This window comes from Hemicordylus capensis, chromosome 1, assembly GCF_027244095.1.
Source record: "Hemicordylus capensis ecotype Gifberg chromosome 1, rHemCap1.1.pri, whole genome shotgun sequence".
NCBI lineage: Eukaryota > Metazoa > Chordata > Lepidosauria > Squamata > Cordylidae > Hemicordylus > Hemicordylus capensis.
In genome coordinates, this window is record NC_069657.1 from 51,901,984 (window position 1) to 51,927,977 (window position 25,994).

The 25,994-nt window shown below is 44.2% G+C and overlaps 1 pseudogene; it reads right to left on the reverse strand.

Annotated features, from left to right (window-relative positions):
• Positions 1-2,158: 2,158 nt before the first annotated feature.
• Positions 2,159-11,212, reverse strand: LOC128351388 (uncharacterized; annotated as a pseudogene).
• Between the last annotated feature and the right edge of the window lie 14,782 nt (positions 11,213-25,994).

The following is a 25,994-nucleotide window of genomic DNA, read 5'->3' on the forward strand; positions in this document are numbered from 1 at the left end:
CACATTTGCCCTAGTCTCACCCACTTTGTCTACACAAAGGCTCTGGAACTGGTGGGGACTGGGTTACCTTAGGCTTTGGGGAATACCCATATTTGTATGCCTAAACATTCCCATTTGTGTTTTGGGGTTTCAGGGTGGCACATGGTGTAGAGCAGTGGTTCTTAACCTACGGTCTTCCAGAGGTTAATGAAGTACAACTCCCACCATCCCCAGCCACAATAAATTTGCTTGGGGTTGCTGGGAGTTGTAGTTCATCAACATCTGGTGTACCCCAAGTTAAGAACCACTGTTGTAGAGGATCTTGCACCCTGGATTCTCCACACTTCCTCTGTGCAATTAAGAAACTTGGACATTCCAAGGCTGTCCTGAGGAATTATGCTGGGGAAATGTGTCTGGGTTGAGCATTGCCCTCCTCAAACAAATACTGAACCTGGGGGTGCCCAAGGCTATGGCTAAGGAGTGCATTGGTACTGAAGGTTAGGCCTAGGTGACACACTCTTATTCTCCCTGTACCTGGGTATGATGTGCCCAGTTTTTGAACAAGGCTTAGAACAACAACAGCAAATATTTATATACCGCTTTTCAACAAAAATTTCCAAAGTGGTTTACATAGAGAAATAATAAATAAATAAGATGAATCCCTGTCTCCAAAGGGCTCACAATCTAAAACATAAGCCGAAGACAGACACCAGCAACAACCACTGGAGGTCCTGGCTGTGCTGAGGGGTGGATAGGGCCAGTTGCTCTCCCCCTGCTAAATAAAGAGAATCGCCACGTTTAAAAGTGGTGCTTCTTTTAAACCATGTTTAAAACTGCCTCTTTGCCCAGTTAGCAGGGATTGGGTATCTGGGAGATGGCTTGTCTGATCTATGATCGTAATAAAGTTTATTCTACATTCTACTCTGGGAGATGGACTCTGACTGCTGACCAACACCTCTCCAGTAAAAGGAAATGTGTGACATGATGCCATTGCACTCTGAGCATATTGACTTCACATAATATTTGTCTATCTATCTATCTATCTATCTATCTATCTATCTATCTATCTATCATATTTTTATACCACCTCACATGTACATCTCTAGGTAGTGTACAAAATTTAAAATAATATTTAAAAGTCAACACAGATTAAAATACATGAGACACAATAAAAACAATAGCATAAGACAGTTATTAAAACAATTAAAATTACTAAAATGAATTCTAATTAAAAGTTTGAGAGAACAGGAGAGTCATGCGGGAGAAATGTAGGGATGGGGAAACAAAGGTCCCTGGGGGCCATACATCCCTCACCATGTCCACTCCAGTTCCTAAGTTTGTCAGCTTTTGTCCTTTTCTTGCCTGTCCCAAACCATTTAAGCATGATAAAGAGAGCAACAATGTCTGAGTGAGGCATGCCCTGTTCAGGTGTTCATATAGCCGAGAACAGATAAAGCAAAGCAAACACTGTTAGCAAAGTGTAACCATTGATTAATATGAAACAAAATGTACCAGGTAGAGCTTAAGTAAATTCAGTTTCAAATTTTTTCACATTCCCTAGTGATTAGAAGGTAACAGGGCTGAAGATAACCTCATTGTGATATTTCACAATTGTGCCGAGCATAAGCTGCTTTTAAAAGCTGTTTGTGGGAGTGGGTGATGGTGGTGTCCGATGTGTGATTCAGACCCGCCTGGTGCCTGCAAGCCATGAAGGGATGATCAATTCAAGTGGCACAGTCTAAGATAGGACTGCAGTGCAAACCACACATACTAGTTGGGCACTATTATTCCTTCCACACACTTCAGAACCTGTCTTCTTGCATGGATTTAAAAAAACCTAGCAAATCTCTCTCTCTATTTCTCTAAGGCGTACCTGTGGATAATCCCATGTGTGGCAGCTCTCATGTGAGAGTTCGCGAGCAGCTGCCAGACAGACATGGTGACAGGCGGGTGGGAGAAAAACTGCTGGTCAGGAGAATGGCTGAGTGGTGGCCAATGGGCAGGGAGGGCAAGAGGAAAGAAGCGAGAAGAAAGCAGCAGCCGGGGGGGAAGACGAGAGGAAAGTGGCCAAAAGTGGTGAGAGGAAAGCGGTGGCCAGAGGGAGGATGAGAGGAAAGAGGTCAAAAGCAGCGAGAGGAAAGTGGCCAAAAGTTGCAGCCAGGGGGAAGGTGAGAACAGCCTAGTAGGTGGTGCAACCTCCCTCTTGGGCCCACCTGCTGGCCAAAAGGAAGGATGGCCCACACTGGTGCCAAATGTGAAGCATGGGCGGGTAGGCAGCGGAGAGGGTGGCACAGCCATCCTCTCTGGCCTGCTTGCTGGCCAATGTCAGGTTGGCCCGCACTGGGTCCGAAAGAAACCCCTTTGCGCCTGCCCAGAGAGGCAAGGAGAACGGCCAAGCAGGTGGTGGAGAGGGCGGCACAGCCTCCCGCTCCGGGCCTGCTTGCCTGCCAAATGCCAGGTGGGGGGGGGGGGGAGAAAGTGGCAGCCTGGGGTTGAAGCTGGTCACCATAGGAACATAGGCTTTACATATGCAGATGTTGTTGGAGGATGCCTGGAACTCAACAATGGAAACTGAGCCCTTTGTGTCTGAGCTGATTCCACAAGGCTGCATTTTTCTTCATCACAGAGAGAAAGCAATGATTTCTACTTTAAACTTCCATGACCTCTTAAATGGTTTGGCGGGGGGCGGGGACATGAGGTGAGGAAGACAGTTACAAAGGGAAGTTCATTATAAAAATCAGCAAAGATTTGGGTCAGATTCGGCAGGTTCAGGTTAAGCGTTCTGCTGTTTGATCCAGCTGCTTGGCAACTTGTCTCACCAGTCTTCCACAATTAGCTGTCAAACTAACACACACACACACAAAGATCTCTTGCCTCCTCCTCTGGGATGTGATTGGTTGGAGAAAAAACCCAGAGCAAGTTGTGGGAATGCACAGACGAAAAAGATCCACAGGGAATGCTGACAAGAACTGACCCTATGTGAACGACCCATCTAATCACCCATATTAAACAGCTGCGAATCTACTCTGAAGCAGATTCACTCTTTGGATACCCTGAAGCATGAAGCCATGTCTGAATATCTCCCAAGTGATTTCTTTTGAACTACAGTTACCACCCTAAATCAAGTCATTAATGGAGGACAAGTCTATCAATGACTACTAGTCCTGGTAGCTATAGGCTACTTCCACGTTCAGAGGCAGGTTGTCTCCAAATACCAGTTGTAAGGGAACAACAGCAGGAGAGGGGGCATACCTTCATCTTCTGGTTGTGTGGATTCTCAAGATATCCTGTGGGTCACAGTGGGAAACACAGGGTGCTGGACTAGTTAGACCTTGGGTCTGATCCAGCAAGGTTGCTCTTATGTTCTTTTGACTACCTCCCTAGTCCCTATTCATTGTGTAAGGAAGAGATATTGTGCTACTAACACTAGATCAAGTTTGTGCTATTTTAGCGTCAAAAAGATCAAAAGGGGTGGTGTTTGGTGATATAGTTGTTTGTTTTGGTCATCTGGAAGGCCTTGTCAGTGTTTCCCCATCTCTTGTGATGTAACTTGTAATGCTAGCAATGTGGTGCATCCTGGGAGGTGCCTCCCAAGAAAGTATCAACTAAAGAAAGAGAAAATGCTTCAAAATCTTATAGTAGACAGTACACACTTTTTCGGCCTTCTCCTAAAGCCTTTGCCGTCTGCATTCTCATCTCCCTTTGCACAGGCGAATACTAAATGATGCATTTAGGAAACAAACTAGGTTTCCTAGTTTGTTTGTGGGAGTTTGGATGGTGCCCAGTGAATTATTTTAGCACTCTTTAATAAGGAGGATAACCACTGTGCTAACTGTGCCAAAAGAAGGAAAGGATGGTCAGATAAGGAAGGATCTCGCAGAGAGATGGGTGGAGTTCACTGTTACATAAAAATAGATTAAATGAGGTAGAAAATATTTATTCCCTGAAAGCAGGGAACATTTCATTTTGATAGGGCAACTATGTTGTTTGACAAATAGACCTGTTAAGTGTTGGTTGAAATTTAAAAGCCATCATGATGCAGCAATAGATCAATTTAAACTACTTTCAGCTAAGATGAAATCAAGGCCTATTCCCAGAATTCCATGGATCTACAAAAACCAGTTTGTCAGGCTGTGATAACTTTCAGCTGCAATGCTATAGCGCTGGATATGACTCTTGGCAGCATAAGCTGAACTCAGCACAGATCAGCTTCAGGCACCTGATTGAGGGTGGGAGGGGGAAGGAAAGAAACTTGAAAAGGAAGGTTGTGACTGAGTAACAAAAACTGACCCATGCTGAGTTCATATTGCACCAGCAAGAATGATTCAGCCTACTCAGTCTGAGAAGGGGCTGTAGCTCCATGCTTTATATTTAAAAGGTCCAACATTTAACAGCTGTACCTGTCTCTCCATAGACAGCTGCAGAAGGCTGCTTCCAGAAACCCTGAAGAGCTGCTGCTGGTCAAGAAGACACCTCTGAGCTAGATGGACCAGCAAAAGGCAGTTTCATATGTGGCTGAAAGTCAGCTCTGGCTAATGAGAACCACATGAACTCAAAGAATCACATGACTAGGCTGGACTGTACATCATGAGACTTCCCAGACTGATTCTGTAGTATGTGTAGAAGCAGTGCCTATTGGAGTTGGACTGTAATTGTGGGAAGGAAAGATTGTTCAGTTTCCCCCCATAAAACTGAAATCACCTGGTGGCTATCTTGTCCCACATCTCTTGCTATTACTGTGGGAAATTGGACTCCACTGGCATCAACTCTTAAAATGTATACCTCCTATTGGCCACTAGGGACATTAGGAGCAGAGGCAGCCCTCAGGAGCAGATTTCTACAATTCTAAATGGCTTTTGGAGGAAGGGCACAAAAATCGCTCCTCTTTCTCCCTTGGAGCCCAGACAGCTGCAGCAAGTGGTCTACAGCACAGGGACATTGAAGGCTTCTTATGGACTAACAGCCCTTTGCCTGGTAACACAGAGCTGCACATCATGTCATCTAGTAATGGCTGACATTCTGTACTGCACAACACGGACTGTGCAAGCTCTCCCATGCTGTGGCATGCATCTCAAACAACACCCATCGTGTTGCAGGGCAGGGTTGGTGCACTGCTACTTAAAACTACAGTTACAGTTGTGTGCCACAACACCCAAGGGAAATAATGAATGCAGTGTTGCCCAACTGTGATTGCACAATTTTAAGTAGCAGCACACCAAATCTGCCCCGTGATGTTGTGGCCATTGTTCGAGGTGCACACAGCAGCATGGAAGGATCTATACTGCCTGTGTTTCGCTGCACAGAATGTCGGCCATTAATTTTACATTCACTCAATTGGTACCTTTGGCTCCTATCAGCATTTAGCAATAAACCTGGATGTGAAAATCACGAGGAGGATTTCTCCCAGAGTGCAGCATTTTCCTCTACAAATACTGTCTGTGGAGAGAAGGTAGTGTAGCTAAAACATGCATCAGTGTGAGGGTGGAGGTTGCTGGTGCATTCCCCTGGGTGCTGTATTTGAATACAGCATCCATGGTTTTAATAGCATCTGAACAAGTCATAAGAACATAAGAACAGCCCTGCTGGATCAGGCCCAAGGCCCATCTAGTCCAGCATCCTGTTTCGCACAGTGGCCCACCAGATGCCGCCGGAAGCCACAGACAGGAGTTGAGGGCGTGGCCTCTCTCCTGCCATTACTCCCCTGCAACTGGTACTCAGAGGCACCCTGCCCTTGAGGCTGGAGGTGGCCTTACATGTTGTGTGAAATTATGCAACTCTTCCCCCCTTTTAAAGGAAAAGCACTTGTGGGAGGCTTGTATATTGAGGAGAGGACTATGGGGGTGGCTTTCCATACTTCCTCTGTATCCCCACAGAAAGAAAAGCAGTTTGCAGGGATAATTTTGAGCAGTCTAACCACTGGCAAGGAAAGTGCTATTCAGTTTCTTTCCCTACATCACTCCAGTCAGCCCTACCATCAAGATCCATCAACAGCTTGGGTCCAGGGTACTTAACAGAGCATCTTCTTTGTCATGGACCCTGCTACACCTATTAAGATAATCTGGAGAAGCTGGGTTACAGTTGCTACTGGCTAGTTTGGTGGCAACTTCAGACTGGGCCTTCTCTGTGGCTGCCTCAGGGCTTTCAAATATGCTCCTTGTCAAAATAAAACAGGCAGCATATTCCTGTCATCTCCATCTCTGATAGTCTTTAAAAAGTCCCTCAAGACACACCTGTTTTCTCAGGCTTTTAACTGAAATTAATTTTAATTTGTTTACTTGTTTTTATCCCCTGCAATTGTTTTAACTTTCTTTAATTCTGTAAAAAAAAATTATTTTGTTTTATATTTGTTGTGTTTTAAATTGTGTACACACACTACCTGACACATGTCAAGTAGCATATAAATATGATAAATAAATAAATAAAGATCCCAGCATCCCCGTTGATAAGTGGTGGTTTTTTTTAATGCTGAAAAAGAATTGCTGAGGGAACAAACAAGGCGGAAACGGTGTCAATGCAGGACCTCCTGAACATCAGAAGGGTGCGTTTATTTATAGAGTACAAAAGAGGTGGTGCAAATGTATAGGGAGAGAGCGTGGAAAGAGCGGATTGGTTCTATTTTGCCGCAGTATGGGAGGAGTGCTTATCAGGGTGCGACCGCCACATTCCAGTATGGTATGCCAGTCCTGGGTGGGGTGTTTACCCTTATCAGCCTACATCTCCCCCTTTTCTGTTTTCACACGGTGATATGCATAATAAAGCTCTCGGCGTGTAGGAGCGTGTGGTCGGAGGAGGGTAAAAAAGGAGGGGACACATTGTATACAGCAACATAGCAGAACCCCGACACTCAATACACCGACGATAGTCAGGAGGACATAGCGAAGCCAAGGGAGGCCAGGCAACCAGTCCCAAAGCCAGGCAAAGGGATTCTGGGCGCCTGCCACATTATTTGTGATCAGGGATTGCAGATGAGCAAGCTCATCTTCAATTGTGCGGTTTAAATCATGGTAGTGTACCTGACAGCCAGAGGAGCCTACAACAGAGCAGAATCCTCCACTCTTAGCTAAAAGAAAGTCTACTGCAAATCGAAGCTGCATTTGATCTTGGTGGAGGCCAGCTAGTTCCTCCTGGAGGTCGCGAGCTATGCGTCCAGTAGCATTGATGGTTTTTTCTAAGCGGCACGTGAGACCAATAATGGACCGCCGGTTTTCCTGCGCTATGATTCCTGGATAGGAGCCAAGAGTCAGAAATCCAGTAAACAAACCTGCGAAGGCCCGCCCGCCCGAAGAGCCCTCAGAGAGTTGAGGTCCCACAATGACCTCATCTTGGCACTGCGGCCCCATGGCCTCCCTACGGGCTCGTTGCGGGCTGGGACGGGTTGCTGCCGGTGTCACAACTTGCACCGGAAGCGTTAGGTAGCCCACTGCCGCGCACAGGTGTTGGCCGGGATGATAGTTTGTGGCAGTGGAGTTAAAAAAGAACCATAAGTTGGGGTCCTTGATTTGCCATCCGTTGCAGATGGAGCCCCCAGAGAGGCCAGTCAAGTTGGGAGTGAACATGGGGAAGGCGGTGTAAAGATCATCTAAAGAGCCATTCAAAGCTGTTACATTAAACACGTAAGAATTATTATACGTTCCATACAGGTAAAACCGATCAGTACATCCCGAGTAGTTGCCTGCGCCTTTTCTCCAATAGCCCACCTTTTTATGATCTTTCCACTTGTTATCCCAGGTGCCAGAATTATGGCAACAGAAGCAAAGGCCTGGGAGCGCGCGACGATACCGTAAAAGACGGAACGTCGTTGCATTCAATTCACCTGGGGGGTCGGAAAATAGCATGGACCGCTTAAGGTTCTGCAACTGGCCTACAATTACTTCCGGGCTATTGATGGGGGTGGGCAAAAAGGACAGGTGGGACACAGATAAAGGGTGCTCATATATCAGGGAGACATTGGTTCCATGGGTGTGAAACATATAATACGCGTGACGGGCCCACATGTTGGGGTGTGAAAGAGAAGCCAAGGGAAAAGCTTCAGTAGGTACATAAAAAAGGCAGAAGAAATAACAAAACAGAATAAGGCAAGAATTTGCATTCAGGGCGGCAAACACGGCTGCCAGAAAGTTCTCAGGGGTCTTTTCTTTTTCCTCCTGCTCCAGGAGCACGGTCGCCTGCGCTGCCAGATTCTTCACCATTCCCCAGGTCACTGGCGGGTTGTTCTTCCTGTTGCTGCCTCGTTGTTGGGGCTGTGCCGGGAAGCTCTCCTTCAGGTGGAGGCCGAAGTTCGGGATCGGGTTGGACAGACCTTGATGCCACGACATCCTGGGTGGGTCGAACACAGCGGGCAGGTACCCACAACGGGCCTGTTGGGAGATCCACAGCAGCATAACCCCGGCCCCAAGTGATCAGGGGAACAGGACCTTTCCACTGCGGGTCCGGCAGGCGCTTGTAACGCACCAAGGGCCGAGGGGACGGCTCGGTGGTGCGAAAGTGTTTTTGTACGCGGGATAAATAATGAGAATCAGAGAAAATAAGGTTTAAGTGATTAATAGTAAATAGAACATGTGCAAGCAGTTGCTCCCTGTCCGGCAAGGACAGGGGACTTCCCCCTTTCCTGTCTTGTCGAACCAAAGCAGCCTTCAAAGTGCGGTTGGCCCGTTCAACGATAGCTTGGCCTGTTGAGTTGTAAGGTATGCCGAAAGTATGATGGATGTCCCAACGCGCACAGAAGGAAGCAAAGGCCGAGGAACAGTAGGCAGGGCCATTATCAGTTTTTAAAGCGGACGGCTGTCCCATGACTGCAAAGCAGCGGACAAGGTGATTGCAGACATGGCGAGTTTTTTCGCCCTTCTGCGGGGTGGCCCAAATGTACCCTGAGTAAGTTTCGATTGTAACGTGAAGCCAGCGCCAGGGAGCAAATGGGGGCCACTGCGTTACATCCATCTGCCACAACGCATTGGCTCCCAACCCCCTGGGATTTACCCCTGTGGACGGGTAAGAGGCTTGGCCTGAACATTGGGGGCACTGTTGAATAATGGCCTGGGCGTCTGTGAGGGGAATAGAGAACCTATGGGCGAGGCTGCGGGCAGATTGATGGTGCATGGCATGACTTTGCGCTGGGGAAACTGGAAAGGCGCGTAATAGCTGATCAGCTTTTGCATTTCCCTCTGCCAGCGAGCCTGGAAAGGGTTGATGGCTGCGAATATGGGCGGCAAAGAGAAGCGTTCTGCGCTGCGCCAGCAGACGTTGCAACGCAATAAACAAACCAAGAAGGTTCCTGTCTAGATTGTGAGAGACATAACTTCCTTCAAGTACAGTGAGGACATTATAAACGTACAAGCTGTCAGTGATTAAATTAAAACTAGAGTCTGCAAACACTGTGCAAGCCAGGACTACCGCAGCAAGCTCTGCACGTTGCGGAGATGTTTGTGGGGTAGTATATCGGGCTTTCCATTCGCCGTCCACCTGCCAAGTCATCACACCTCTGGTAGGTGACCCATCAGTAAAGACAGTGGGCGCCCCTTGGAGGGGGGCTGGGCTTAGGCAAGTGCCGAGTCTAATAGGCAAATGGGGGAGAAGTTGCAACCGTACATCCTTGGGAAGGTGGTATGCAACCTCTCCAGTAAAATCAGCTAACGCGAGTTGCAAGGCTAAGGAAGAACGGAAACCAGACTCCCAGTCACTTTGGGGGATGGGTATGTGGAGTCGAATAGGATCCATGCCAAAAAGGGCCAAGCAACGATCGCGCCCTTTGCGGAGGATCAAAGCTAGCATAGCCAATTGAGTCAAGACAGTGGTTTTTGGCGTATGTGCAAGGTGGAGCCACTCCAAGATATGCACCTCCGACGAGGAGACTTGAGCGATTGCTCCGGTGAACTGAGGTCGGGTTGCTACGATTAGAAGTGCAGGGGGCATATTTTCTATTGCACGATCTACTCAACGCTCTTTTAGGGCGATATTCACCTTCTTAATCACTTCTAACTGAGGCTGAGATAATGTAATGAGGTCAGCCGGTTGTCGGCCTTGCTTAAGAGCCTCAAAAAGCGGGTGGAGGTCATTAGTTGTCAATTTATAGTATGGCCGTGCCCAATTAAGGGTCCCTAAGATTTGTTGTAAGTGTACATAAGTCAGCTTTGGTGGCAAAATAATTTCGGGTAGTTGGGGCATGGCGTAGGCGCTCATCAAACGGTGGCCAAGGTACAAAAGGGCTCGGAGAGCTGGATTTTTTTCAGGTGCAATTATTAACCCAAACTCTCTCAGGGACTGAGTTAGAATAGGTAACCAATTAAGAGGTAATCTAGGCCCCGATACCAAGATATCATCCATGTAATGAATAACTAGGAGGGTTGGATAACGCTTACGAAACTCCGATAATGCTTGATGCACGTAAAGCTGACACAGCGTAGGGCTGTTCAACATGCCCTGGGGCAATACAGACCAATGATACCTTTGTGTGGGCTGGGCATTATTCAGAACTGGTACCGTGAAAGCAAACTTTTTCTTATCTTGAGGCTGAAGGGGAATAGTGTAAAAACAGTCTTTCAAATCTACGATGGCGACCTGGTAACCCGCAGGTATTAAGTTAGGATTAGGTAGTCCACATTGCAAGGGGCCCATGGGTTCAATAATTTTATTTACTTCCCTCAAATCATGTAAGAGTCGCCATTTCCCTGATTTTTTCTTTATCACAAAAACAGGGGTATTGTAGGGGCTAGAGGAAAATTCCAAGTGTGCAGCTTGCACCTGCTCCTTTACCAGGTGCAGCAGAGCCTCTAATTTGTCTTTTGGCAAAGGCCATTGCTCTACCCAAATGGGTTCTTCAGTTTTCCAGGTGAGGGCCAATGCTCGGTGCGGGGAAGCTACTCCCGCATGTTGATCCGAGTTCCCAGCTGTTGCAGGAGGTCGCGTCCCCATAGGTTAAAAGGGAGAGGTATTATGACCGGTTGAAAGTGAGCTATAACTGGACCGGCTTGACTTGCTCTCACCGCCAACCACTCAGTGCTCTGGCTAGAAGATTGTTCCCCACCCACTCCCCAAATAGAGGGGGCGGGCTCCTTAGGCCACTGAGACGGCCATTCCTTTACCGTAATGACCGACACATCCGCCCCAGTGTCCAACAACCCTTCGAGGCAGTGCCCATGAATCCAAAACTTACGAGTTGGCTTTCCACTGGCAATGTTCGTCTGGACCAGCGCAACCTGTGGGGATAACATAGAGGCCTTAGGCCCCACTGGGGTGAGGTTCCGTACGCTTAGGCAATGAGCCCACGAATCTCCCTGCTTAAGGGTCAGGGGCATGTGCCCCCAAACCTGAAGCATGATAGATGTCTGGGGAATGTAGTCAAGCAATTCCGGGACCACAAAAATCCCTTGGGGGCTCGCTGCTTGCGTTGGTAAAATAAGCAGTGGCTCAGGACCCTCAAAGGGAGTCGCTGGCAATGTGGGAACAAGTATAACTTCCCCTGGGAACACTGAGGTGGCATTCTTTTGAAGCACAAGCGCGACAGCACATCCGGGTGTCGGCAACGATTCCTCTTTCTTTATTCCGGGGCCCGAGGAAGGCCCGCTCCCCGGTTTCCCGGGGAGGTCTCTGTTCCTACAGGGTTAGTACGGCATTGGTTAGCCCAATGGTAGCCCTTGCTACATCTGGGACACTTCTTCGAGGGGCGACCAGCATTCTTCTGGTTCGATCCAGATTTATGTGCTCCTCCGCCTGGCGCTCGGCACGCAGCACGGAAGTGGCCAGGCTTCTGGCAGTTGTAGCAGTTCCCCGTGGGCTTATTGGATTGTTTCAAAGCCATAGCTAACAGGCCCATATCGTACGATTTTGAGCCGATTTCAGCACAAGCCTGAATCATGTCCGCCAGGGAATAAGTCTGACGGTGGATAACTCCCTGCAAGGCCTTTTTGCTGTCCGCGTTGGCATTCTCAAATGCCAATTTTTGCAGCAGCTCTCCCTGAGCCTCAACATTGTCCAACTGCCGAGCGATCGCAACCTTCAAACGGTCCACAAAGCTTGTGTATGGCTCTGAGGGTCCTTGCTTGATCACTGCAAAGGAGCGAGCCGGGGTGCCAGCCGAGGGCACCCTGCGGAGCGCTCGGAGGACACACATTCCAACCGCCTTAATGTGTCCATCAGGCAACTGGCATTGCATGGCCAGAGGCTCGAACTGCCCAGAACCATAAACCTGCTCTGCTGTAATCTGCGCTGTGGCGCCCAAACGGGCTGCCTGCTGGTATTCGCTATCCCACACCACATACTGTGAAGGCGTTAAAATCATACGAAACAACGCCTTCCAGTCGTGCGGGGTCATGAGGTATCCATTGTTAAGACCTTCCAAAATGCCCTGGACAAAGGTAGACTGGAGTCCTGAGTCCTTCACGGCTCGATTTAACTCCCGGAGGACCGAATACGGAAGTGGTTCCCAGTCCACTTGGGCGTTTCCTTGGCCGTCTACCGGACCTCGCATCACTGGGAACAGAGCTGGGTTCTCTCCAGCCCATTCTTCCCCATCTACCAGGATTTGTCCGGACCTTTTGGCATGATGGAGTCCCTCCACAACAACCCCTCGAAAGCCCAGCTTCTCCTTAAGAGCCCTGGCGTTCGGGGGCCCCGAGGCCGTCGGCGTGACGGCGGGCAGCAACACAGGGTATGGAGGGGGTGCGGCATCCACAACTTCAGATTTCAGGAGCACAGGCTCCCCACTGAAGAAAGCCGCGACTGCTTCCAGCACCTTTCTGATGAGCAGGAGGTGCTGGATCGGAGCTCGTGGCTCCGCCTGCAGCTCGGTCCCTATCTTTCTCCAATGTTCTGCTTTCAGTGCACAGACAAGGAAAATGAACAGGTTGTGTTGTAGCGGTGCATGTGAATTACATTACATACCATTGTGCAATATTGAATTTTCCTTTTCAAAAAGCCATTTTGGAAAGGCTCAAGACAATCAATAGATCAAGACATTCTCAGCAAAGAATCAAGATATTGTCAGCACTTATAAATTATGATAGCCTGATCTAGTAATGGAATATCTATGATATCTTGATCAGTCGTGGCCCATACAGGCAGAACAGAGTGGTTGGGTGGTGGTAAATGAGCACAGGTACAGTTCATTCCCATCTGTGGCTCATTCACTGCCCCCTGCTCTGTCGGTATGGGCCACTACTATGTTGATGTAGGGTCTCCAAAGCAAATATCTATATCTACCAATTCTAGCCTTTGAAAACATATGCCATAATACAACTGTGAATCTTTAATGTGCCACAAGATTCAATGGCTGACATACTGCACAAGACGACGTGGGCGGCTTGAGCACTGCTGCCCACACCCCTGCACAAGAGTAAACACCGCCAATGGGCCTGTGTTACAGGGCAGCAGCACTCCATGTACAGACTCCATGCATGCAGTTGTATGTCCTGAACCCTATTGGGAATAATGGGCATTGTGTCACACAAGTGTATGCATGCATGGAGCCCTTTTACTGTGGAGTGTGCTGCCCTGAGATGCAGCCACCCATGTTCCCTTGTGCAGCATGCCAGTTGCATTTTGCTCTGCTTTCTGCATCTTCTCTACAGCTTAGAGGCTGTATCTTTACATTGTGTAATTTAATTTCTGTCTTTACTCATCTGTGAAAAACTATTTAGTGGCTCCCCAAGGTGTTGTGGAGTTTATTATATATGTGTTGATTGCTGCATATCAGTAGCAAAAGGCCTGCTTCTCATACTAGCCCCTGCATAACAACACGGCTTTAGTTTGGGAATGGCTGCAAATATAATAGGTGAGGCCTGTTGTTGACCAGGCAAAGTCATTTTGTGTAGATTAGGTTTACAGGAAAGTTCAGGTAATTAAAGATATGTACTATAATTTGTATTAATGTGCATGCAAAAGGGAAGTAAAAGAACAATCTGAGATTTGTAGGGTTTCAATTTCAAAAAATTATTCATTTTATTGTATAATTATCATATATGGTAAATTTGAATCATAATACATTTGAATCTGAGAAAGATCTTCTGCTTCTCTTGGTCATGATGTCATTTTGGAATTGTTTATCTGATTACTGAGTGTTAAAAATCCATTGGGAACAATAACAATGACTATATTCAATATTTCTTCAATATATATATATTTTTAAAGACCTTCCCCCTGGCATATCCTGGTGGTGTAAAAAGTAGTGCATTCTGAGATATATATATATATATATATATATATATATATATATATATGTCATAGACCAGTAAAATAAAATAAAATAAAAACAGATAAAAATAGGAACGACAATAGAAAGTTCATTAGACCACGTGAGTCCGCATTTGACATATTATATAGCAAAATTTAGCCACCATATCTACAACATCAGAATTAAGCAGATAATTTAAATAAAATTCATATATATATATATATATATATAACATTATCATCTCTTGAACTTCCAAATGTTACATATATTCCCGTAGCTTTAATAGCCATTCATCCAGGGTTGGGATTACCCGTGACCTCCAATTGGTAGCATAGAAAATCTTGGCAGAGGTAATCATGTGTAAAGACAACTCCGATGTTAAGTACTTTTAGGTTCCATTGACTGAAGTCTCATTGACTTCAAAGGAAGAATTAAGCACTTTGCATAATATTGGCAGATCATGCCCAATATCTAGTATATTCTAGTTTTCTAGTTTTAGTAATTAAATGCATACAGGACTACAAATATAGAACATTTAAAATGATTCAGTACAATGAACAGAATGAAAAATAATAGAACAATAGAATATATTTTACGTTCTATAGCCTAACGTGTTATAATATAAATCTTGAATTTGATTATTGCTGCACTTTGTTTGTTAAGATTGATATTTAAAGCATTTGAATTATTTGAAAATAATTCAGATGATTGAATTATTCAATCTTTTGAATAATTAGAGAAATTTGTTAGAGAGAAAATAAACACTTTCTAGATACGTTAATACATATATATCTTATCTGCCCTAGACCCCTCGGTGATGGATAACTATAGGCCAGTCTCCAACTTCCCTTGAGTGGGCAAGGTAATTGAGATGGTGGTGGCTGATCAACTCCAGGCAATTTTGGATGGTATTGATTATCTAGATCCATTTCAAACTGGCTTTAGAGCAGGCTATGGGGTGGAGACAGCCTTGATCAGCCTGATGGATGATCTCTACCAAGGAATGGACAGAGGGAGTGTTACTCTGTTGGTTCTTTTGTACCTTTCTGTGGCTTTCAATACTATCAGCGATGGTATTCTTCTGGATTGCTTGGGGGATTTGGGAATAGGTGGCACTGCTTGGCAGTGGTTATGTTCCTGTCTCTCCAGCAGAGTTATATGGTGTCCCTCAGGGCTCCATACTATCTCCAACGATTTTTAACATCTACATGAAACCTCTGGGTGAGATCATCAGACGATTTGGAGCAGGGTGTTATCAATATGCTGATGCCTACAGGCAGTAATGGACTGGATGGTGTAGTGGTTAGAGTGCTGGACTAGGACCGGGGAGACCTGAGTTCAAATCCCCATTCAGCCAGGTGACTCTAGGCCAGACACTTCTCTCTCAACCTAACCTACTTCACAGGGTTGTTGTGAGGAGAAACTCAAGTATGTAGTACACCGCTCTGGGCTCCTTGGAGGAAGAGTGGGATATAAATGCAAAAATAAATAAATAAATAAATTTTATTTATTTATTTATTTATTTATTTATTTAAACCTGATCCAAGCAAGATGGAGGTACTCATGGTAAGGGGTCAATCTTTGAGGGATGTGATAGATCTTCCTGTTCTGGATGGGGTTGCCCCCCGCCTCCGAAGGAACAGGTACATAGCTTAGGAGTGCTTCTGGACCCAGACCTCACTCTGGTTTCCCAGGTTGAGGCTATAGCCAGGAGTGCTTTCTATCAACTTCGGTTGATGCGACAATTACTTCTGTTCCTTGAAGATAATGATCTTAGAACTTGCACTCTTTGGTAACCTCTAGGCTTGACTGCTGCAATGTGCTCTATGTAGGGCTGCCTTTGTATGTAGTTCAGAAACTTCAGTTGGTTCAAAATGCAGTGGCTAGATTGGTCTTTGGGTTTTTTTTCTTGGAGAGACCATATTATGCCTGTTTTAAAGCAACTGCATTGGCTGCCAATAGGTTTCCGGGCAAAGTACAGTGCTAGTAATTACGTTTAAAGCCATAAACGACGTAGGATCAGGTTATCTGGGAGAGCACATTCTTCTGCATGATCTCCACCACACATTAAGATCGCCAAGAGAGGTCCATCACCAGCTCCTCCGGTGGTGACTTGGGAACAGGCCTTCTCTATAGTTGCTCCTGGGCTGTGGAATGCACTCCCTATAGACATTTGTGGGTTAACATCTTTACCAGCCTTTAAAAGAGCCCTTAAGACATACTTTTTAAACCAGACATTTAATAATCTCTGAATGTTTTAAATTCAAATTGCTGTTTATATTTTTTAAATTGTGGTAATCTTTGAATGTTTTAAAATTTAATTGTTCAATAGTTGGTTTTTTTCCTGTTTTTATTGTGTTTCATAAAGTGCCTAGAGCCTTTGGATTCAGGCAGTATATAAATTAAACAAATTTATTATTGTTATCTTGTTTACACAGTCAGAGAGGTATTATTGACTGGTTTGTTTTATCCAGACATCGAGTCCTTCCCAAGGACCTGGGATGGCTGAATTTTATTGTCAATTGTTATAGATATTGTCGCAGAATATAGGCTGTTCCCAGTAAAGCTGCTTTTTGTAATTGGCTGATGGTGATTATTGTGGCCCCTATGGTGTTGAGGTGCTCTTCAAGGTCTTTTGGAACTGCACCCAGGGCGCCAATGACCACTGGGATTATTTTGGTCTTTTTCTACCACAGCCTTTCAATTTCAATTTGTAGATCTTTGTATTTGGTGATTTTTTCTATTTCTTTTTCTTCTATTCTGCTATCCCCTGGTATTGCTATGTCGATTATTTTGACTTGTTTTTCTTTCTTCTCGACTACAGTTATATCTGGTGTATTGTGTGGCAGATGTTTGTCTGTTTGTAGTCGGAAGTCCCATAATATTTTTACATCTTCATTTTCTTCAACTTTTTCTATTTTATGGTCCCACCAATGTTTGGCTACTGGTAGCTTGTATTTTTTGCAGATGTTCCAGTGTATCATCCCTGCTACCTTGTCATGCCTTTGTTTGTAGTCAGTCTGTGCGATCTTTTTACAACAGTTGATTAGGTGGTCCACTGTTTCATCTGCTTCTTCACAAAGGCGGCACTTGCTGTTTGTGGTTGATTTTTTTACTTTTGCTCTTATTGCATTTGTTCTTAGTGCCTGTTCTTGTACAGCCAGTATTAAACCCTCAGTTTCTTTCTTCAAGTTGCCATTCTTAAGCCATTGCCAGGTCTTGGTGATGTCTGATTTTCCACTTACATTGTGCAAATATTGACCATGCAGTGGCTTATTTTTCCATTTTTCTGCTCGGTTCTTGACTTGTTCTTTCTTGTAGGCCTGCTTTGTTTCATTGATGTTGAATAGTTTTGCATTATTGACCATTTGAAGTGCATCTTCTTCACTGTCCTTGATATATTCTTCAAGGCCTCTTTTCTCCTCCTCTATTGTTTGATGGACTTGCAGCATTCCTCTTCCACTTGAGCTGCGAGGGAGGTATAGCCTATCTACATCACTGCGGGCGTGCAGAGCATGATTGATGGTCATGATTTTCCTGGTCTTACGATCTAGCGTCTCTAGCTCTGCCTGGGTCCAGTCTATTATTCCTGCAGTGTATCTGATAACAGGTATAGCCCAGGTGTTTATGGCTTGTATGGTGTTCCACCCATTGAGTTTGGACTTTAGGATTTTTCTAACTCTCCTGATGTATTCACTTCCCATTTTTCTTTTAACTTCAGTGTGTGTGATGTTATCAGTCTGGAGAATGCCCAAGTATTTGTAAGGTTCTTTCTCTTCCAGGTTCTTGATCTTGCTTCCATTGGGCAGTTCTATTCCTTCTGTTTTTCTTATTTTCCCTCTGTTCATTATTAATGCAGCACACTTGTCTAGTCCATACTCCATTGCTATATCGCTACTGAATATACGGACAGTGTTTAGCAGTGATTCGATGATGATGATGATGATGATGATGATGATGATGATGATGATGGTGATGGTGATGATGATGATGGGATTTGCCAGTAGTGCCTTTTGCCTTTCTACCGGGGATGGGATCCATAGAAGAAGAAAATCTTTCAATTTCTTGCCTCTTTAATTTGGTGTGAGCAGTTTTCTGTAATGAAGAGCATTCACATCATGTTCAGGAGTGATTGTTCTGGTGATGGAGTATTTGTCTCATTTCTGTATTTTAGCTAATTTATTGTTATCATGAAATATTTACATGAGACCTCGGTGTGAGAGGAAGTTACAAACAGCAACTCACCCCTGCTTGAAACTCTGACAGTCAAATCTAGCATTCACTCTGAAGAGGGATTTTGCTTCACTGAGGTAAGTTAAGAAACCATAAGAATGTCAAGTAACTGTGTGTGTGTGTGTGTGTGTGTGTGTGTGTGTGTGTGTGTGGTGTTTAACTGCACTATCTAGCTATCCCCCAAATCTGAAAGCTCCATGTGCAGGTGACGGGTTGTGGAGTGAGTTAAAGAAGTCATTCTGGATTCCATGATCCCCTATGGAGTTCAATGTTTCATTATTTTACTGCATTTTGATTATGATTATGACAATTATGTTTACTGATGAGCTTAATTGATTATTGACTGTTGAATTAATTCCTTTCTTGATTAAAAATATATTATTTCTGTATTAATTAAGTTTGAAGACCTGATTAATTTAGTGGATTACTTAGTAAGAAAACTGATTAATTTTCCTCTTGGTGAGTTATTTAAATAACACAAAAACATCGATAGAAATGAATTTGGATAATTGATTTGATAAACTGAATATGTAGCAATGCTGAGAAGAGAATCGGAGGCTAGACCTGAAAGTTTTCCAAACTATACCAGGGTCTTGGTGTCACTGGAGAAAAGGGGTTGTCTCCTTGTGTTCTTCTAAATCTTACCACCTGTTGCATTTGTATATATTTTTTGAGAAATGGATTTAATAATTTAAGTCATTGATCTGAAAATGGGTTAATATTTTAAAACAATATATTTGAACAATATGGTTCTTTACATAGATAAAAACAGAATGGATAGGTTCAGAGGACCACCTGTAATTACTTACCACATAGGAATGAGAAGAACCAGTGAGTGTGAAGAGTGCTTGCTCCTTTCATGCCTATCATCTGAACTTGCCAAATCCGATTACCAATTCTCTGTCCAACATTTTATCTAGATTGTCCTCCCAACTTCCAGATCTTGGGGAGGTCAGTTGGTAAATGTCAGGTAGAGAACCTGTAACTTGATTTGGGTGCAATCAGACAACATGCCTGATGAGAGTGTGCACTCCTCACACTCACCGGTTCCTCTCCTTCCTACTTGGTAAGTACTTACAGGTGGTCATCTGAAGCTCCCAACTCCTAAAAATACAGACAAACCTCAGTATCCACGGGGGTTCCATTCTACGGTGCTGAAGGAGGGGGCAGCACGGATGCTGAATCCACAGATACAAAGGCATTGACTCTATGGGATGGGGAAGTTAGGTTCCTGGAAGCTGGAAAGGGGGCAAAAAGGGGCAAAAATATGGGGTGGAGAACACTGAAAGGTTCCCTACTGTGCTCCACTGGTGTCCAGCTGACCAGGAATACATCTTCCAGGCCCAAATTCCCCATTTCCCCCATAAAGATTTGTGGGGAATATGCTTTTAAAAAAGAAATGAACCACAAAATGGCTCCTCCTGACAAAATGGCATCTGAAAATGACGCCTGTGGTCACTTCCAGCCCACTAGGAACCATGGATATGTGGGTTTTAACCCTTTTGTATCTCTGGATAATGAAATCGGGTGTCAATTAGACATGTGCAAATATGCAAAACTGTGGATAAAGAGTCTGCGGATATAACGATGTTTGCCTGTATTGCTATATATCCGATAGAATTAATACTAGACAGACATATAGAAGCAATATGAGCTGATCAGTGTTCAACTTTGGATGAAATTTAAAAATATATATGGAAACTGAATTATAAAACATTAATAATATATTTATGACTTTAAGACAGGAAATTATTATGAAGAATGAAAATGAAGAAAAGAAAGTGGAGGAAATACTGACAGATTTAGAACAAAAGATAATGAACTAGAAGATGGGTGACAGCTACAGCAATGATTGATGCAGAAGAAAGGCAGAACATTGTGTTTTCTAAGAATCATGTCAGATGAGGGTTTTTGGTCTGTTGGAAAAGGCAAAAGTTGGGTAGAGAATCTCAGTTGAAGTTGGGCAGAGAATCTCAGAGAATGTCAGGTGAATCTCAGAAATCTGGTGCAGGAACAGGACTTGGGTGCGTTCAGACTTCACGCCTGCTAGGTTCATGCAGTCTGAGTTCCCTACATTTCCCCATGTCCCCAGCTTACTGGCTTGCTGGCAGTCATGTGAAGTCACTCATAAAATTACAAACCTAATCAAGAGTTAAGAAGTTAAGCATAGAATTATTAAGCTATCAAGAGGGTTTCTTCTTGTTGTTCCACTTGCTTCACTTTTTTAGTTTCTCTCTTTTTCAACTTTGTGTTTCGGTAAGAAGATCATTCAGTGATACTTTCCTTTTTTAAAAATCTAATGAAGTGAAGTTTTTAACAGTAAATATGGCAGGCCTTAACAGTCAGTTTAAAAGGCAAAGATTAAAATGGCTTCAAATAAGAGAGGAATAAGCTGTTGATATCTTTGTAGTAAAAACATGACAAGAATCTGAAGGTAATTTTTAATGAAGAAACACACCCTGCACGTGCTCCTTCTAACATTAAATAGCTATTATTTAAATTCAAAAGAAGGTTCAGAGGTTCAAAATCATCACTATTGTTGCCAGAAAGCCATGTTTTGGGGTAGCACAAGGAGCACCCCTCCAGATTCACAGCACAGGACTATGGGATGGTAGTCCCCATCCATGAACTTTTCATCTCACGCTTTGGCACCAATTGGTTGTTAAGCCTCAGGCTGAATTTGGCAGCATGCCTTCAGGTTAAGGTGTCAACAGACTGAAACAGGACATGCCTACCCCTCCTCTAATGGAGGTGAGCCTCACTGAATAGACCAGTCAAAAGCCAGTTGCTCTGGGAGGAGATACTCCCACTTAGAGATAATACGGAAATTGATACTTCTCACCCATTAAAATTGATGAATTGGCTAACAAGGTCCAGGGAGGAGACCTAGTAAGTCAACAACAGGCGTGTATCTTTGCATTTAGAGACATTGCTTGGTCTCTGAGATAGTAAACAAACACAGCCCATTCACCTCACACAGCCACATTTGCATCGCTGGCTCTTGCCTTTTGTCTGGAAGGACCAAACTAAAGTGACTAAGTGCATGTAGCAAGCAACTCCTTGCCCTCACCTGAGGGCACGTTTTTAGATATAAATAGCCCAGCCAGGCAACAACGGTCTCAAACTCTGTTTGGATCCTGCAATCCTATGGACTCGTACACTCTGCGAGCTGTGGCTGCTTCCCCCTCACTTTTTATCACTGCTTCTACCCTATGCTTTATCCCAGAGGAGGCACATTTGCCTGGCCATCGCACAACCAATCTCCAGCCTTATAGGTAGGATGCCTCCAAATATCGGTTGCAGGGGAGCAACAGCAAAAGAGAAGGCATACCCTCACCTCTTGCCTGTGGGCTCCCCAGAGGCATCTGGTGGGCCACTGTGTGAAACAGGATGCTGGACTAGATAGGCCTTGGGCCTGATCCAACAAGGCTGTTCTTATGTGCTTAACACACCCAGGAAGAATAGGTCATACTTACATCTTGCCTCTCTCTAAGTTCCCTTACTCACCTCCCTTTCTGCTTCCTTCTCCACTCTCCAGGCACTTTTTATTGCAAATCTCTAAGCAGGCTCTCATTCAGGATTCTAGCCAAATTATCACGAGCCTCTAACCAAGGCTCTCATTTAGAACCTTAGCCAAATTATTGAATTGCCTAAACAAACTTTCTTTGCATTCTATAACCCCTATTTTTACTCTTAATAAAGCTTTAAAACTGTACCTACATATCCTCATCCTTTCCAATACACCAAGACTGCTAAATTGATACTGGTCCCCCATTCCGAGTTAATTTCAGAACTGCTCCCCCATTCCGAGCTAATTTCCCCACTTTAGTCAAAAGCATAGCTGGAACACCTTAGCCAATCTCTCTGGGGCAGTAACACTATTGAAATAAATTGATGACTATTTTATGTGCCTGAAGGGCTCTTTAGGAGAAAAAAAGATCACATTGGGTTGTATTTATTTTGCAAATTGTGGACAGAAACAATTTTATAGGAACGGTGTAGAGAAATAAAATTGTTAGAAGGAGAAACAATTGTAGCTGGTGAACTGATTGGTATATTTTGTAATGAATTAAATATAAACATGGAATGGGAGACGTTAGAATTTTTCAGACATAGTTGTCTTACTCAACTCCCTCTAATAGAGGTTTAGAGGGATCATTATGCATTTAAAAAAATTCATACACATTTCAGATAGTCATAAAATATATTGACTGACATGATTCGCAACCCCTTGGTGATGGAAGGAGGACTGTGGGCCCACAAGAAGACTTCAATATCCCTGTGCCAACAGTTTCTTTGTGCAGTGGACTGGGTGCAGAAGGGGAAGGAGGAAGCAATTTTTGCATCTCTCCCTTCCCTCCAAAAGGCATACAATTGTTCCTGAAGGTCATACAGCCTTTGGAAATGTATTTATACATGTATACATAAATTTATACACCCATATATACATGTATTTATACAAGTGGAAAGGGCTTTTAGAGGGAGGGGAGAGATGCAAAATTCATTCCCTGCTTTCGCTCTGTACTGTCGTGTTTTTGGTTAATTCATTCCTTGATCCAGGTCAGCTTTTGAATGGTGCTTCAGTTATTTTTAGTCCAGTCCTGGATTAGAGGCGGGGCTAACAAACAACCAGCATCAAGAACATTAAAAACAGTCTGCACTTGCCTCTCTGTAAATAATATCTATTTCATTAAACCATTAATATTCCTGATTCTACTCCACTGCCTTGTCCTTGTGTGCCACAACTCTTTCCTCTGGATTCTACATGTGCCTGATCCACTATACAAGAAGCCTTTAGGTCAGGGATCCTGAAGGCTTTTTGCAGCCCTGCAGCCCTTCTACCAGTGCCGGAAGGCTGTGGGTGATGTCAGTCAATATTATCTATCATGAGGAGGCCACACAAAGTCAATGGGCAATGTGACTGAATGCAAGGTTAGAAACCCTGCAACAGTTAGTTGCAAACAACATGGAAATGGAAACTGAAAGTATAAGACCTGATTGCTGGAACCAAAAATAGGTGGGTGGTTTTTTTTAATGAACATTATAATTAACAGTTATTTGAGATACTTTAAGACTGATATTGAAAGGTAACATCTAGTACAGGTTCATTCTACAAGAAAAAATGGGCAAACATTATTTGACAGCTTTGGCTGATGCAAGAAAGTGAAGAAAGGAGCACAAAACTGCTCCAATTAATAGGCAATGTTTAGTGAGTGTGCGGTGCATGATGGGGATTCCCCCCTCCCCTCCCGGAAGCTGCTTGGGATCTCTGCAGTCTGCCAGCCGAGACTACAAGCTGCCATGTCTGGCAGATGATCACGTAAACGGAGTTAAGAGAATGCTCGCTCTCCTAACCTTGTTTTGGAGGGTGGCTGCCTAGGCAGGTTTGCTAACGAAGTGCTGCTGCCGGGATCAGGCCCGATCCTGGTAGTGTCCATGCACAGGCAAAAGCAGGTTGGGCTTCCTTCGCCCAGTTTTGCCTGTGCGTGTGAATAGCCTGTGTGTGTTAACTGGTTTCCAGTTTTGTTTCTGAATAAAATTCAATGTGCTGCTTCTGACCTATACAATTCTGAATGACTTGTGATGAAGGTTTCTAAAGGACTACCTATTCTCCAATGAACCATATCCATTCTTCAGATCATATTTTAAGGAAAGGATGCTGCTCTCATTCTCAGAGGCGTATCTAGGGAAAATAGCGCCTAGGGCAAACTCTGAAATTGCGCCCCCTGTCCAAGCATCTGACACCCATCTTTCAGGTAACTTTACCATAATATCAGCTGAAAAATACAAGTCAAGCTCGTTAATCTTTTAATATTTCAAAAACTATTTAGCAGTGGACTTAGCCAGACCAAAAAATGCTGGAAAACTACAAATTTCAGTATGTGGGGGCTCATGAAATACCCAAATACTACGTGGAGGTGTACTTGGAAAACTAAACAGAAGTGCCTGTCTAATTCTCTACTATGCATTGTAGCATCACCATTACATAAGTTTTAAAAATCAGTGGAGAATTTGACTTTTCCCAGATGCTCTGTAAATAATTAAAGGATATGCAGAGTAAACTGTGTCACTGCTTGGAATATATTCTAGTCTTTCAGAAAGACAGTTAAAATGAGAGAAAGAGAGCAAGAAACTCCCAGTGGGCCTTAATATTAAGGGTTTCACACTGATTCAAAGACAAACTCACCACTAATAGCCATATTAGCAAGACATCACATTTAACTCACTTATCACAAGAAGCAAAGTAAGAGCAAATGAATACAATCCTAGCTCTTAAGCATCAGCTCAGTATTCACAAGCCCTGATTCTCTGTACATAGTGCCAATCTGAATATGTGTACAGTGTCTTATATTGTATTATTATTATTATTATTTTTACCCGTAGCCCCTTTGGGGGGCTTCCTAAAGGCTGGGTTTTGTTTTTTTTGCAAAGATTCCCCCTCACCCCGCTGGCCTCTAGGGCCTTGCAGGGACCATTTGAGCATGTGCAGTGGCCGTTTTTAAAAATAATCTTTTTTTTTTAAGGCCACTGAAAACAAAATGGCCACCGTGCATGCTCAAATGGCCTCTGCAAAGCCTGGCATGACCTAGAGCCTCACAGAGGCCATTTGAGCATGCCCGGTGGCTATTTTGTTTTTGGCAGCCATTTTTTAAAAAAATTTAATTTTACAAAATGGCGCCCCCCTTCAAGTGGCGCCCGGGGCACGTGCCCTGCCCCTAGATATGCCCCTGCTCATTCCGTTCTGCCTGGTCTTCTTAAACTGAGTTCACAAATGAGTTTATCAGCTAACAAAAGAAAACTGTTAAGAATCAGAACAAGAAGCACCCAGAAGCCTAAATGTACATGCTGCTGCTCAGTTTGTAATGTTATGCTATTTCCAGATGAAATACTGTCTGACATCCAGATTAGCACTGCACTGGTGCAGAAGTGTCTGACATCCAGACTAAAGCTGTGCCTTGGCACAAGGAGTAGGAACAATTTTTTACTTTCTCTCCTTCCATCTGAAGCGCACTGTGTCTCCTGAAAATATGCTCTTGAGGGTTGCACAGACCATCTACTTTCTTAAGAATCCTATTTATTTATTGAGATAAATAATATCCACCCCCAGCACAGTACTTCCAGTGACTGTTGCTGGTGTGTGTCTTATGTTTCTTTTTAGAATGTGAGCCCTTTGGGGACAGGGAGCCATCTTATTTGTTTGTTGTTTCTCTTTGTAAACCGCCCTGAGCCATTTTTGGAAGGGCGGTATAGAAATCGAAATAATAATAATAACAACAACAACAACAACAACACTTTTGAGGAAAGTATGCAGCCTTCATTCTATTCTCTTTGGTCTCCTTTAATTGAACTCAAAAAAGAAAGAAAGCCATCCCTCTTGCCTCTGAAGCCCATTGTGCTTCCTAAAAAAATATGTCCCTAAGGACATCACGCAGCTCTCAAGGATATATTTTTGGGAAGCAAGGTGGGCTTCAGAGGTAAGAGGAAATAGAAGTCATAGGAACATAGGAAGCTGCCTTATACTAAGTCAGACCATTGGTCCATTTAGCTCAGTATTGTCTACACAGACTGGCAGCGGCTGCTCCAAGGTTGCAGGCAGTAGGGATGTGCATAAAACCGG